This window comes from Humulus lupulus, chromosome 3 (genome assembly GCF_963169125.1).
Source record: "Humulus lupulus chromosome 3, drHumLupu1.1, whole genome shotgun sequence".
NCBI classification, from domain to species: Eukaryota; Viridiplantae; Streptophyta; class Magnoliopsida; order Rosales; family Cannabaceae; genus Humulus; species Humulus lupulus.
Window position 1 is genome coordinate 207,279,800 of NC_084795.1, and position 7,581 is coordinate 207,287,380.

General features: G+C 36.0%; 1 non-coding gene across 1 annotated transcript; it reads left to right on the plus strand.

The window, feature by feature from the left end:
- Positions 1-4,922: 4,922 nt before the first annotated feature.
- LOC133827996 (small nucleolar RNA R71) lies at positions 4,923-5,029 on the plus strand. The gene has a single exon (XR_009890642.1). It is a non-coding gene; the product is annotated as a small nucleolar RNA R71 (small nucleolar RNA).
- The last annotated feature ends 2,552 nt before the right edge of the window (positions 5,030-7,581 follow it).

Sequence of the window (7,581 nt, forward strand, 5' to 3'; positions counted from 1 at the left end):
CCATTGGCAAGTGGATGATAGAACAAGGCCCTTCGATGATGAACTCCATAACGAGCACTAATGCTGCGAATGACTTATTGCAGAAATGGCTTCCTCTATCACTAATTATTGCTCTTGGAGTACTGAACTAGTAAAAATGTTTTTATGAAGGAATTCAAGTACCTCCTTACCAATACAAGTCGGATTTTTTGTAGCTTCCACCCATTTAGAAACATAATCTACTGCTGGAAAAATGTACTTGTTATTAAAAGATGACGGGAAATGCCCTATGAAATCTATTTCCCACACATCAAACAACTTAACTTCCAGAATTCAAGTCATCGGCATTTGATCTCTTCTTGATATGTTACCGGTCCTTTGGAAACAATCAAAACTCTTAAAAAAGGCACTAGCATCTTTAAATAACGTGGGCCAATAAAACCCACATTGCAAAACTTTTGTTGTTATCCTTGTTCCTCCAAAGTGACCACCATAATGTAAAGTATGGCAATGAGTAAGAATGGAAATCATCTCCTCTTCTGGGACACATCTTCTAATTACTTGATCAGTACAATGACGAAAGAGAATGGGCTCGTCCCAATAATAATGCTTGACTTCCAAATAAAAAAAAAATTGAGTTGTTGCGTTGACATGTCCGGAGGCACAACTTTAGCTACCAAATAATTGACAAAATCAGCAAACCAAGGTAACTTTTCTTCACTTTCAATAGAAAATAAATGTTCATTTAGGAAATCATCATCAATTTGCTCCTCTTTCTCATTAGGCTCTTCTCCTTTTTCCAATCTAGATAAATGATCTGCAACTAGATTTTCCATCAACTTTTTGTCATGAATTTCCATATCAAACTCTTTCAATAATAGGACCCATTAAATCAAGCGGGGTTTGGCATCCTTCTTGGTCATAAGGTACTTAATAGTAGAATGATCTATATATACAATCACCTTATTACCAATTAAATATGGCTTGAACTTATCGAACGCAAAGACAATTGCAAGTAATTCCTTCTCGGTAGTTGCATAATTCAATTGAGCATCATTCAAGGTTCGACTAGCATAATAAATCGTTCGGAATACCTTGTCAACTCCTTGTCCCAGAATCGCTCCTACTACATAATCACTCGCATCGCACATCAATTCAAAAGAAAGTTCCCAATTCGGTGATACAACAATTAGAGCAGATACCAATTTCTCCTTCAACGTGTTAAATGCCTTTACACATTCAGCATCAAAGTCAAACACCACACCACTCATAAGTAGAGTAGATAAGGGCTTTGAAATCTTCAAAACCTATAAAACCCAGTGTGGCCCAAAAAACTACGAACCCCTTTAACATACACTGGTGGAGGTAAGTTTTCTATTGTAGATATCTTGGCCCTATCTCCCTCAGTACCATGGCGTGAAATTTTGTGACCCAAGACTATTCCTTTTGTCACCATAAAGTGACATTTCTCCCAATTTAATATTAAATTTGACTCCTCACATCTTTTCAAAGCCCTCCACAAATTAGCCAAACACCCATCAAAAGAGGCCCCAAAAGACTAAAAAGTCATCCATAAAGATCTCTATACCTTTTTTCGACCATGTCTGAGAAGATAGACATCATACATCTCTGAAAGGTTGCTGGAGCATTACATAACCCAAATGGCATTCTCTGAAATGAAAATGTTCCATAAGGGCACATGAAGGTAGTATTTTCTTAATCCTCTGGTGCTATGGGAATTTGATGGTATCTCGAATACCCATCCAATAAACAGTAATAAGGACAGCCTACCAATCTGTCCAACATCTTATCTACAAAAGGCAAGGGGGAAATGGTCTTTCCTATTTTCCTTATTTAGTTTACAGTAGTCTTTACAAATTCTCCACCTCGTCACTGTACGAGTTGGAATCAGTTCATTATTATCGTTCTTAACCACCATCATGCCACCCTTCTTCGGGGCTACCTGAATAGGACTAACCCATGCACTATTCGATATTGGGTAAATTACCCCCGCATCCAACCATTTAAGGATTTCCTTCCTACCACCTCCTTCATTGAAGGATTAAGCCTTCTCTGAGCATCGATACTAGGCTTACTATCCTCCTCCATTAATATATGTGTTGACCCAAACTCTTAAGTCTCCTTGTTTTGATGATTAACAAATATTTGATTATTATTTGTTACTAATGATTTGTTGATTTTGTAGCAAAAACCAAAGTGAATTAGCACTTCAAAGTCAAACTTATGACCAAGGGCAAAATGGTCATTTTACCAAATTTTCTGGAAATGACCCGAAATGGACTTCAAGACTCAATAAACTCAAGATAAAGGTTTAATTTCATTTCTTAGTCTTGTAAAGTGATTGCAAGTATACTTTAACTCATAAGTATAAAATTTGGCTCACTCACGTACTAAAAAATGGTGATTTTTTAAAATGAGAAATAAATATCCTAAATTCACTTTTAAGAAAATAAATCTCGATACGGTCGTAACGCAATTGGAATTTTTGAAATCGGATAAACGAGCTAAAAGTTATAAAGAATTGAAAAACGGGAAAATAGACATAATTCGGATTTTGCTCTCTGTTTGCCATCCGGAATTCCGGATTGGCAACCGAAATTCCGGTTGCTTCCAGACCGGAATTCTGGTTCCCCATCCGGACTTCCGGTTCGCGGCAAACAGCTTCGAAAATTAACCCCTAACGGCTATAAACGGCTAGTTTTTTCCCAAACTCTATATAAACTCGTTTTTCACTCAAAGTTGGAGGTTGGCTGAGCATTTATTATATATACCAAACCTAATCCATTGATTTCAAAGAGCTCTCAAAGTTTAACTCATCCAAACACATATTCACACACTTGAGCCAAAATTTGTATTTATTTCTTCTAAGTGTGCTTGCTAATCACTCTAGGTTTCTCATTGTATTATCATACTTCTAGAGTGATATTTATTTGTAATATCAAACACATTCCCATATTGAGATTGAGGTGAGGTTGGCACTGGTTTTGTAAACAACTCGGTTAGAGTGAGATTGGCACTTCAACAATCCGAAAAAGAGGTTGATAGTCCTTGGTGGTGGAAAACTATTGTAAGAGGTTTGGAAATACCTTGGTGAAAAATTCCCGGCTGTAAGGGTTAGTCAAGCCCGCTAACTTGGCTCGATAGTTGAACTCAAAGCTAGGTCCATAGCTTTGAAGACCAAGGACGTAGGTGGCTTAGTTCTACCGAACCTTGTAAAATTTGAGAGTTTGCAATTTCTTAACCTTCAACTCTTTACATTACAAGTTTGATTATTTGCGATATCTATTTGATTGCCATATTATTTGCTTTTACTTGATAAATTTGATTTATTTCATAATTTGGCATATTAAGTTTTAAATTTCCGAAATTAGTTTAAATTTCCAATTCACCCCCCCCCCCCCCCCCACCCCTCTTGGAAACACATCTTGGGTTAACAATATGGTGCATCACCGTTGAAGGGCTTATACCCTTAATATTAGCTAAAGTCCACCCAATTTCCAATTTATGAGCTCGAAGAACTCTTAATAATTTTTCCTCTTCAACGGTAGATAATGAAGTTGAAATAATATCCGGGAGAGTGTCATTCTTACCCAAATAAGCATACTTAAGATGATCTGGTAAAGTCTTTAACTCAAGAACTGGTGGCTTCTCAATAGATGGGAGAGGTCTCTCAGGCACTTGACCTAATTCCTCATATTTTTATTTTATAAATTTTCCCTAATGAGTTCAACCACTTAACATATTCATTGGCTTCAGTACCTTCAAATTCTTTAGGACTTGCAACCAAACTCATCTCAAGTGGATCCTCAATAGACTTGACCCCTTCCTTTTGTTCCTCCAATACACTAATACTGAAATAATTGCCACTAGCTTAAGGATATTTCAAGGCTTTAAAAAACATTAAAACCTACCTCATCACCTTGTACTATAAGCCTTAACTCACCCTTCTAGACATCTATCAAAGCTTGCCCCGTGGCTAAAAATGGTCATCCCAATATAATAGGCATGCCCTCATCTTCCTCCATATCTAATACAATGAAATCCGCTGGAAAAATGAATTTATCTACCTTTACTAGAATGTCCTCTATAATACCTCGGGGGTGCGTTAATGAACGGTCACAGTTGAAGAGTAACATTAGTGGGTCTAGCTTCCCCCAAATAAAGTCTTCTAAATACGGACATCAACATTAAATTAATGCTTGCACCCAAATTACATAAATCCCTTTCACAATAAAAGTTCCCAATGGTCCAAGGTATAGTGAAGCTATCCGAATCTCTTAACTTTTGGGGAAATTTCTTTTGAATAATTGCACTACACTCTTCTGTTAATGCCACGGTTTCATAATCCTCCATTTTTCTCTTATTAGACAATATCTCTTCCATAAACTTCACATAACTAGGCATTTATTCTAGAGCCTCTGAAAAAGGAATGTTAATGTGAAGTGTCTTAAATACCTTAAGAATTTTGGAGAATTTTTTGTCTTCAGTAAGTGTTGGGTGCAGGTCTTGGATAGTTACCAATAACCTATGCTTGTTCCAAAGGCAAATTGTTTACGTCTGTTGAGCAACTAACAGTGCTCAAGCATTGTTCATTAGAATGCGAACCCCCACAAATCTCACAACTCATTACATTTTGTACTTGCATCGCTTTGGCGACAAGGTTATTCTATTGCAATTGCTTGGTTAAAGATGCCACTTGAGCGGTCAATAAAGCAATAGGATCAACCTCTAAGACTCTTGCCACCTTCTTATTCTCACGCTCAATGGGAAATTATAGTTATCCATGGCCATCTCTTCCAGTAATTCATAAGCTTCATTAGCATTTTTTTCTCATAAATACTCCTCCTGATGTTGCATCAATAATTGTCCTTGTATTTCCCCCCAAACCATTGTAAAACGTGTGCACCGATAGCCACTTCTCTATTTCATGATGTGGGCACTTCATTTGCAACTCTTTAAAACGTTCCCATGCATTATATAAAGACTCCCCATCCAGCTGATGGAAGTTATTAATCTCTCCTCTATATCAGGATGACTTCGCGGGAGAAAATATTTACCAAGGAATTTCTGAGCCATGTCTTCCCAAGTGACTATAGAATTGGCTTGTAATGAATTCAACCAACTCTTAGCTCTGTCTCTTGGTGAAAAACGAGAATAATCTTAATCTAACAACATCGTTACTCACCCCGTTCATTTTGAATGTCGTACACAACTCTAAAAAGTTTGTAATATAGAGATTTGGATCCTCGTTTGGTAATCCCCCGAATTATACACAATTATGTACCATATGAATGATCGAGCATTTTATCTCAAAATTATTCACCTCTACAGTAGGAGGAGGAATACTTGAATGTATCCCCATAACAGTAGGGAGTGCATAATTTCTCAATGGCAGGTTAGCCTTAGCTGCTACATTACCCGCATGACCTAGATTTGCATTGTTGTTGACACCGTTATTTGCATTCTCAGCCATGGAAAAATCAAGCCTTCTCTTTATCTTTCGGTTTTTCCTGCACGTTCTCTCAATATCAAGATCTACCGGTATGAGTTCATTTTTTCTACTTCCCCGCATATACCAAAAATTCTTGAAACACAATACAGACACAATCTGAATTAGTACTTAAAGTAAAAGCCAAAGTGAAACAAAAAAAATATTTAATTTTGTGTTGGATATTAAGTCCCTGGCAACGTCGTCAAAAACTTGATCGATAAAATATTGTACGCAAGTATACGTAATCGATTCAAGTAATATAGATAGTAAATAAGAATCGTTCCCACAGAGACTATAACCCAATTACCAATCATTGCTCTTTACTTTCTATTTGGCAAGAGAAATTAAGATGAATAAATCTAATTACAAAATTTAAATAATTGTATACAAAACAATTAACCAAATGATGAAAATCAATAATAGAAAGACCTAAGGTATTAATTTCATCAACTTTTCATTCTATTAATTTGATTAATCAGTTCTAAATTTATTTCTTCCTATTCTAATAGTAGGTTAACATAAATCGATTCCTATCTTTTTCAAGATATAAGATGTAAGCCTATATGCAGGTTTTCTACATCTTTGTGACAAACTTAAACATATAGCAGGCATTAAGCATAGAAACCTAATTGCTACACAAGCCATACAGATACTTTCGTCCAATATGTAACTTATGTCTATATAACAATAGCATATTCAATTCGCATCTTTCAAATTTTGAATCAAAATCATAAATCAAGCAAATATTGATCAAATATTTACTAGCATTAAGCCAGCATTATATAGATTAGAATAAAGAAGAATACTAAATAGAACATCATAATAACATTAAATAGAATTCCAAGCGACTACATTTACCCCAGATAGAGGTGTTTTGTTCATATCAAACATGACTAAAACAACAAAATAATTATTCAAAAACATAAATTTTAAAAGCTTGAAGAAAAAATAAAAATATAAAAGTGCAGAAAAAATTGTCTCACAATCAAATTTACATTCTAAATTTATAATTAAAATCTGACCTAACCCTAATTAAAACATAAAGTCTGAATTTATATGAATAATAAACTGAATTCTTCTTTATTGGCAAGGTGGGCCGCGACTTGGCCTTTCTTAGGTCGCAGCCCGTGTCATTGTTAAAGCACTTCAAAGTCTGGTTCAGTCTTTAGGCGCTGCGGCCCTCTAAACCCAGGTCGTGGCCCGCATGTTGATGCATGATTAGTGCTCAAAAATATCATTTTATTAGTTTTAAAGTTTAAAATTAATTAAGTTTTAATTAATATTTTCATGGATTTATTGTTATATATTTTATATTTTAAAATATTAAATTTAATTTAATTTGTGTTTAATTTTCAGTAAATAAAATTTATTTTGACACAAAGAAAAAGAAAGAATTAAAATTGAAGAAATCATGAAGAAAATGACATTTTTGACAAGATTAGGCCCAAAATGGAGCCCAGCCGAAACGGAGCCGCCTAAGCCACCAGACATGCGCCTGCCACGCCTGACGTGTCGTCCTATCCACCTGATAGCCTGACGCCACTTGATGCGCGCCTGCCATGCTCCCCACGCGCCCGACCACTCCGCCTGCCACCTCGCCAGCTGCCCGCCACCTGTCCCACTCGTCAGCCTTTGTCTCCCACGCACCCAACCAGTCAGCCTGCCACGTTCTGACCGTGTCCCCCACTCCACCTGCAGCCTTTTCCTTAGCCAATCTGAGGCCGACATGTGTCCCACTTGTCCCACTTTGCTCCAATTTTGCAGCCATTTCCCCCACTATTTTGTACACGATTTTACACATTTTGGGTCCTATTTTCTCTATAAATAGAGAACAACAATCAGTGTAAAGGATCAGATTTTTTAGAGTGGAAAAATACACTTTGTTATTTCATTGCTTTTCTTATTTCTAGCTTAGTTTTACTTGTTATAGGTGACAAGAATGAGTGAACTATTTTAGAAATATTGGTGAGGTTAGAGTGTAGTTTGTACTTCTTATTCTCAATTGTGATATTGATTCTTCTTATGCTTCATTTCCATATCTCATTAATTATTTTGTTTCTCATCTTCTAATTTCTTTTCTAAAATTATTT